General features: G+C 36.0%; 1 non-coding gene across 1 annotated transcript; it reads left to right on the plus strand.

The window, feature by feature from the left end:
* Nucleotides 1-513: 513 nt before the first annotated feature.
* Nucleotides 514-620, plus strand: LOC113001340 (small nucleolar RNA R71). Its single transcript, XR_003266657.1, has one exon. It is a non-coding gene; the product is annotated as a small nucleolar RNA R71 (small nucleolar RNA).
* The last annotated feature ends 5561 nt before the right edge of the window (nucleotides 621-6181 follow it).

The following is a 6181-nucleotide window of genomic DNA, read 5'->3' on the forward strand; positions in this document are numbered from 1 at the left end:
GGGTGATTCCTCCATCTAGGGTTATATCTGTTGCTGGAGAGGTCATAATTGTTCTGCTGTGGTTGATTTTGCTGCTGAGGTTGAGGAGGTCTATTGTAAATATTTGCAGCATAAGCTTCAGGCTACTCAATCGCTCCAGGTTGCTGCATGGAAGGGCAAAGGTCTGTATGGTGGTCAGCAGAGGAGCACAAACCATAAACCCTTGCAACAGGTACAGATTTCTGATTCAAGGCCAGCTGGGTTACCAAGTTAACTAATGCATCCAGTTTGCCTTCAAGCTTCTTAGTCTCAGATGATGCAGCTGAGTTTGTAGCTACCTCATGCACTCCTCTAATGACTATGGCATCATTTATGGCGCTAAACTGCTGAGAGTTGGAAGCCATCTTCTCAATTAAATTTCTAGCTTCAGCAGGAGTCAAGTCTCTAAGGGCTCCACCACTGGCAGCATCTATCATACTTCTCTCCATATTACTGAGTCCTTCATAAAAATATTGGAGAAGAAGCTGCTCTAAAATCTGATGGTGAGGGCAACTGGCGCATAGTTTTTTAAATCGCTCCCAGTACTCATACAGGCTCTCTCCACTAAGTTGTCTAATACCTGAGATATCCTTCCTGATGGCTGTGGTCCTGGAAGCAGGGAAAATTTTTTCTAAGAATACTCTCTTAAGGTCATCCCAGCTCGTGATGGACCTTGGAGCAAGGTAATACAGCCAGTCCTTTGCCACTCCCTCTAATGAATGAGGAAAAGCCTTCAGAAATATGTGATCCTCTTGGACATCTGGGGGTTTCATGGTGGAGCAGACAATATGAAATTCCTTCAAATGTTTGTGCGGGTCTTCACCTGCAAGGCCATGAAACTTTGGAAGCAAATGAATCAGTCCAGTTTTAAGAACGTATGGGACATCCTCATCAGGGTATTGGATGCATAAGCTTTCGTAGGTGAAATCAGGTGCAGCCATTTCCCTTAGAGTCCTCTCACGGGGTGGAGGTTGTGCCATATTCTTAGAATGTGCAAAATCAGAATGCTCAAAATCAGAATGTTCAAAATTATAATGCTCAAGATCAGGATGTTCAAAATCACCAATAACAGAATGCACAGATTCACCAGTAATGGAATGTTCAGAATGATCAAAAGGTATAAAATGATGCCTAACTAATCTATGAAATGTCCTATCTATCTTAGGATCAAAGGGTTGTAAGTCAGATGGATTGCCTCTAGTCATACACTACATTCAGCATGCACACAACTAGTTGCCTTATCTTGTAAATAAAGGTGTAGGTTTGAACTACAACCACCCTCAAATGATATCCAAATGACTTGAAATTTTGTGACCAACCTTATAAAATGATGAGAAGATAGCACAAAAAATGTCAGACAAAAATTCAAATTCTAACTATGAAAGCTAAAAATGGTAAGTTAAGAAAAATAAGTGAATAAAACTTGAAAAATAAAAAACTTTTGACAGAATCGCCTTTTTTGGATGATGGAGACCTCAGATGGCCTATGGCGGGCTGCCACGGCGTAGGAAATTTTTTTCTACCCCAAATGCATATATAATAATTGCGATTCTGATAACCGGAGCAAAAGTTATGGCCGTTTGAAGTTTTGACAAACACAAAATTTGCTAGTTTTTTGGAACTTTCAAATCTGACCAAACTAAAGGCTCTAGCTATTTTTCCCACAAAATATGGATTAAAAGAAGTTACCACAAAAAAATTCATCCAAAAATAACAACCCTAGCTACTAAAACAAAAAATCTCAAATAATTCAGCATGGGTGGTCGCTAAAATCCGTCTCTAATTGATTTCTACTACTACTCTGTTTTGCCGCAAGCACAATCTTCACAGCAAAACACCCAAGACTAAAACAGGGGAAACGCTTAATGGGAAAACTGAAACAGAACACACATTAAACAAAATACCAGGACACTAAATAACACTAACACATATACTAACACAATACTAACAATTTAAACATAAAACACGAAAGGATTAAACACACAACACTAGCTAGCTATTATGAACCTTTGGACACTGCTCCCCGGCAACGGCGCCAAATTTGATCGAGGCCGTACCCAAATCAAATAAACATGAAAATGCAGTAACTGGGAAGTGATCCTAGGTCGTTTCCCAATGAGCAGTGACAAACCAAATGTTCATAATATACTTGCAGTAACAATAACGATTGGGGGGGTTTGTTTGTTTTGTGATTAAAGAGCAGAACAAGTAAACTGGAATACGAAACTACTAATATTAAAAACGGGTTGTTTCCTCTGATTCAGAAGCCATTCTCTTATCCTGGGTTATGGAGAATTTGTCCCTAACAGTCAACCACTTAATCCAACCCTATTTCAATTTACTAAGTGAAAATCAACTTAGGGTTTTCAATACGTGATTAGGCACCATATACACCAGTTAGCCCTTCGTCCATTAAGCATGAACGCAAGTTAGGCTCAGAGGCAATTAATCAAACACGAAGCGTGCACTGATTAATATTCACGAATTTGGGATAACTGGTGAAGGGAAAACTGCCAGGAAACCACATGGCCACCAAAGAGAGTTGGGCTTTGTCCTCAAAAGGAAACAACACAAAAAATTCTAGCCTTCCATGGATTCAAACAGAAAACGAAAATGAAACATGAAGCAGAAACGTAAATGAATAGAAACGTAAATGAACAAAAACGTAAATGAACAGAAACGTAGATGAAACAGAAACGTAAATGAGAGTAGAAGAAGAAGCAAGAACGAAATTATAATTAGAAACAGAAAACGTAAAATTGCTTTACGTGAACAGTAGCATTAAGCAGAAAAATGAAAACCCTAAAACAAAAGCTCTGAATAATGAATAGCATAACAGAATGCCTTGCACGAATCCCAAGGCTGCTATTTAAAAAGAGTCACTCAAAGTCACTTGGCCCTATTACAATACTCTGGCCCAAAACGAAATAAACACTGAACAACATAAAATAAAATTGCGAAATTTCCTAATTAACTAAGGTAAGCGCTGCTTAATTTGCCCTCTTCAAGTTCATAACCAAAATCCGGATTAAGCCCAATGTTTCATTAATTCCTGAAATTAGATTAAAAACATCAAATTAGCTAAATGAGCCCAAATAATAAAACTGCCTGATTAATTGACAATTAAGACCAATGAGTAATTAAAATGGTGCAAAAAGGGTTTAGAAAATAGAAGAAAATGATGGCACATCAACAATTAATAAACATTTTAATTCAAATTTTAAAACCTGTAATCGACTACACAAATCCTGTAATCGATTACCAGAGGAGATTTTCAGAAAATTATTTCTAAGAGTCACATCTTTTCAAATGGTTTTTACATGGCCACCAAAGGTCTATATATATGTGACTTGAAACACGAATTTGCTCAGAGTTTTTCATAACAAAAAGTCTTATTCTCTCAAAGAGCAAAAACATTTCATCCTCTTAAGAATTCCTTGGCCAATACACTTGCAATTCAATAAGGAATTAATTGAGTGCTCAGATTGTAAAATCTATCTCTTTCAAGAGAGATTTATTCTTCTTTTCTTTCTAAATTCTCAAAGGGGAATAAGAGACCGAGGGTCTCTTATTGTAAAGAAATCTGAACACAAAGGAAGGATTGTCCTTGTGTGTTCAGAACTTGTAAAAGGATTTTACAAGATAGTAGAACTCTCAAGCGGGTTGCTTAGGGACTAGACGTAGGCACAAGGGTGTGGTCGAACCAGTATAAATATGAGTTTGCACTTTCTCTTCCCTTAAACTCGTTTATTTATTATTGATTTATATTTATATTCAGATTGTTCTATTTGAATCATTATTTAAGAGTTCATTTTTAAGGGAACTTGCATTGAAATTGAAATAGAATTTTAATTGGGGAAATAGTTTGCAATATCTTAATTCAACCCCCCTTCTTAAGATATCTGAGGCCACTTGTCTAACAAATATGACAGAGGGTGTGTTTGCAAAGTTGGAAGAAATTAATAGAGAAAGAAAGTGTTGTGCGAATGTGTTAAATAAAGGTGAATATGACTTATATATATAAAGGTCAGGGTTAAGGATTTATGACCTAGGGTTAGGGTTAGGGTTTGAAGAATTGAATTCCATGACATAAAGCAAAAGTATCTCTAATGCACTGATAAAAAGTAAAAGTGTCTCTAAGGCATTGTTGTAAAGTAAAACGGTCTCTGATGCACTGGCGTAAAGCAAAACTGACACAATGTCGTAAAGAAAATGTGTCTCTGACACACTAGTGTAAAGCATTGGATTTCCTAACCTAGGGTTAAGGTTAGTGTTTGAAGCATTGGATTCCCTAACGCATTGTCGTAAAGCAAAAGTGTCCCTGACTCACTGGAGTAAAATATTGGATTCCCTGACCTAGGGTTAGGGTTAGTGTCCATGGTTCACGTAATATACTAGGGTTAGGTTTTGTGCGACAGACATATGGATCGAGGTCCAAAATGAGTGATAGGGGTAGGATTAGTGGCCAAAAGCAAGAAAAAATTGCTAAAACTTCAAGATTTCAATCGAAGAGGGTAACTTTTGACACTTAGATTGTTATTTGTATAAGCTATTTTGGTTAAAATAATGTTTCATTACCAGAATTTTCATATCAATGAAGCGATTAAGAGAAATTTGAAGTCTCGGTTCCCCCCTCGAATGCATTAACAAAGTGGTCAAAAATAAAAAAAAATCACTAAAACTTCAAATAAACAATCCATGAGGCAACTTTGGGCACTTTTTTATTTGAAAAAATTATTTTTGTTAAAAATGTTTCATTCCCATATTTTTCTTATCAATGAAGCCATTAAGAGAACTTTTGGGTCTCGATTCAGCCCTCAAACACATAAATGAAGTGGCCAAAACAAGAAAAAATTACTAATATTTCAAATAAACAATTAATACTTCAAACTTTTTGCATTAAAACTCACATGACGACAACTTAGTAATACAAAAATGAAAAATACAAATGACGACAACAAATCATTAAATATAAAAATAACAATCAAAGAAATAGGGGGGTTCTTCAAAATTTTATTCAAGATTCATTGCTTTATTGAGGTATGCATCTAAACCCTCCAAATTCAAAGAGCTTGTAGAAATTGGTGGTGGATGTGCACATGTTTGTTTGGGTGTGTCTGTGGTGGTAATAGATAACTCAAGGCATGTGAGATTGGAGAGTTTCCCGAAAATTGAAAACATAGTCATTATGTCCTCATCATCATGCAATATGCATGCCCTGTACTGGCCATAATCACCAACAAATGATACAAGTAATAAAAAATATATATCCTTGACCACTTTACCATTTGGTAGACTAGTCTTGTTTCCAATAGCTTGTGTCAATGCATCAAGTGACATTCTATTGTCAAGTTGAATCATCTTTGGTGATCTTCTTACAAACTTTGAACCATGTTTAGTTGTTTTGATGATGCCATTGTAATACACAATCACATTGACTGATGATGAAGTCATGGTTTAGGGTTAAGGGTTAGGATGGAGGGTAACACTAAGGTTTCTGATTGAGGTGATGTATCAGACTGCCCAATATAGATTGTATTTATAATATTTATTAGCTTGTCACATACACTTCAAAAAGAATGACCAAAAATCTCACCGAAAAAATGAACGGCCTAGATATCACAAATTGGAGAAATGCACGACCAAGATCCCACTGACAAAATGAATGGCCTAGATATCACTGAATAAAGCAACACACGTTGAACAACAAAGATCCCACCAAATGAATTGTTACCGTTAGATTTTTTTCTATAAATACAATGCATGTATTGTCATCATATACACTAACTCACACACTCACTTTCTGTCATTCTCATTTATCCCTCTTTAATTTCTTCTTGACGTTAGTACTAAAGCCTAAACCATGAAATCTATAATTGTTCCTCTTCTTTTGAAACAACACCTTCATAGATCTGGAGAAGTATGGAATACATTATGTTTAATTGAATGTTAATTATGTTATGATTTACAAATAATGATGTTATTGTTTTGATTTTTGCAGGTAATAAATGATGTAATCTAGTCATACGCTCAAACTATGCCTTCTCCAGATCCCATAATTGAATCTTTGTTGGTTCAAGTTGGGTTTTTAGATGTTGCAAAGCTCAAACAAGTTAAAATCAATGAGGCTTTAGTGGCTACTTTGGTTGAAAGGTGGAGACTT

The sequence above is a fragment of the Glycine max genome, chromosome 3 (genome assembly GCF_000004515.6).
Source record: "Glycine max cultivar Williams 82 chromosome 3, Glycine_max_v4.0, whole genome shotgun sequence".
Lineage (NCBI taxonomy): Eukaryota > Viridiplantae > Streptophyta > Magnoliopsida > Fabales > Fabaceae > Glycine > Glycine max.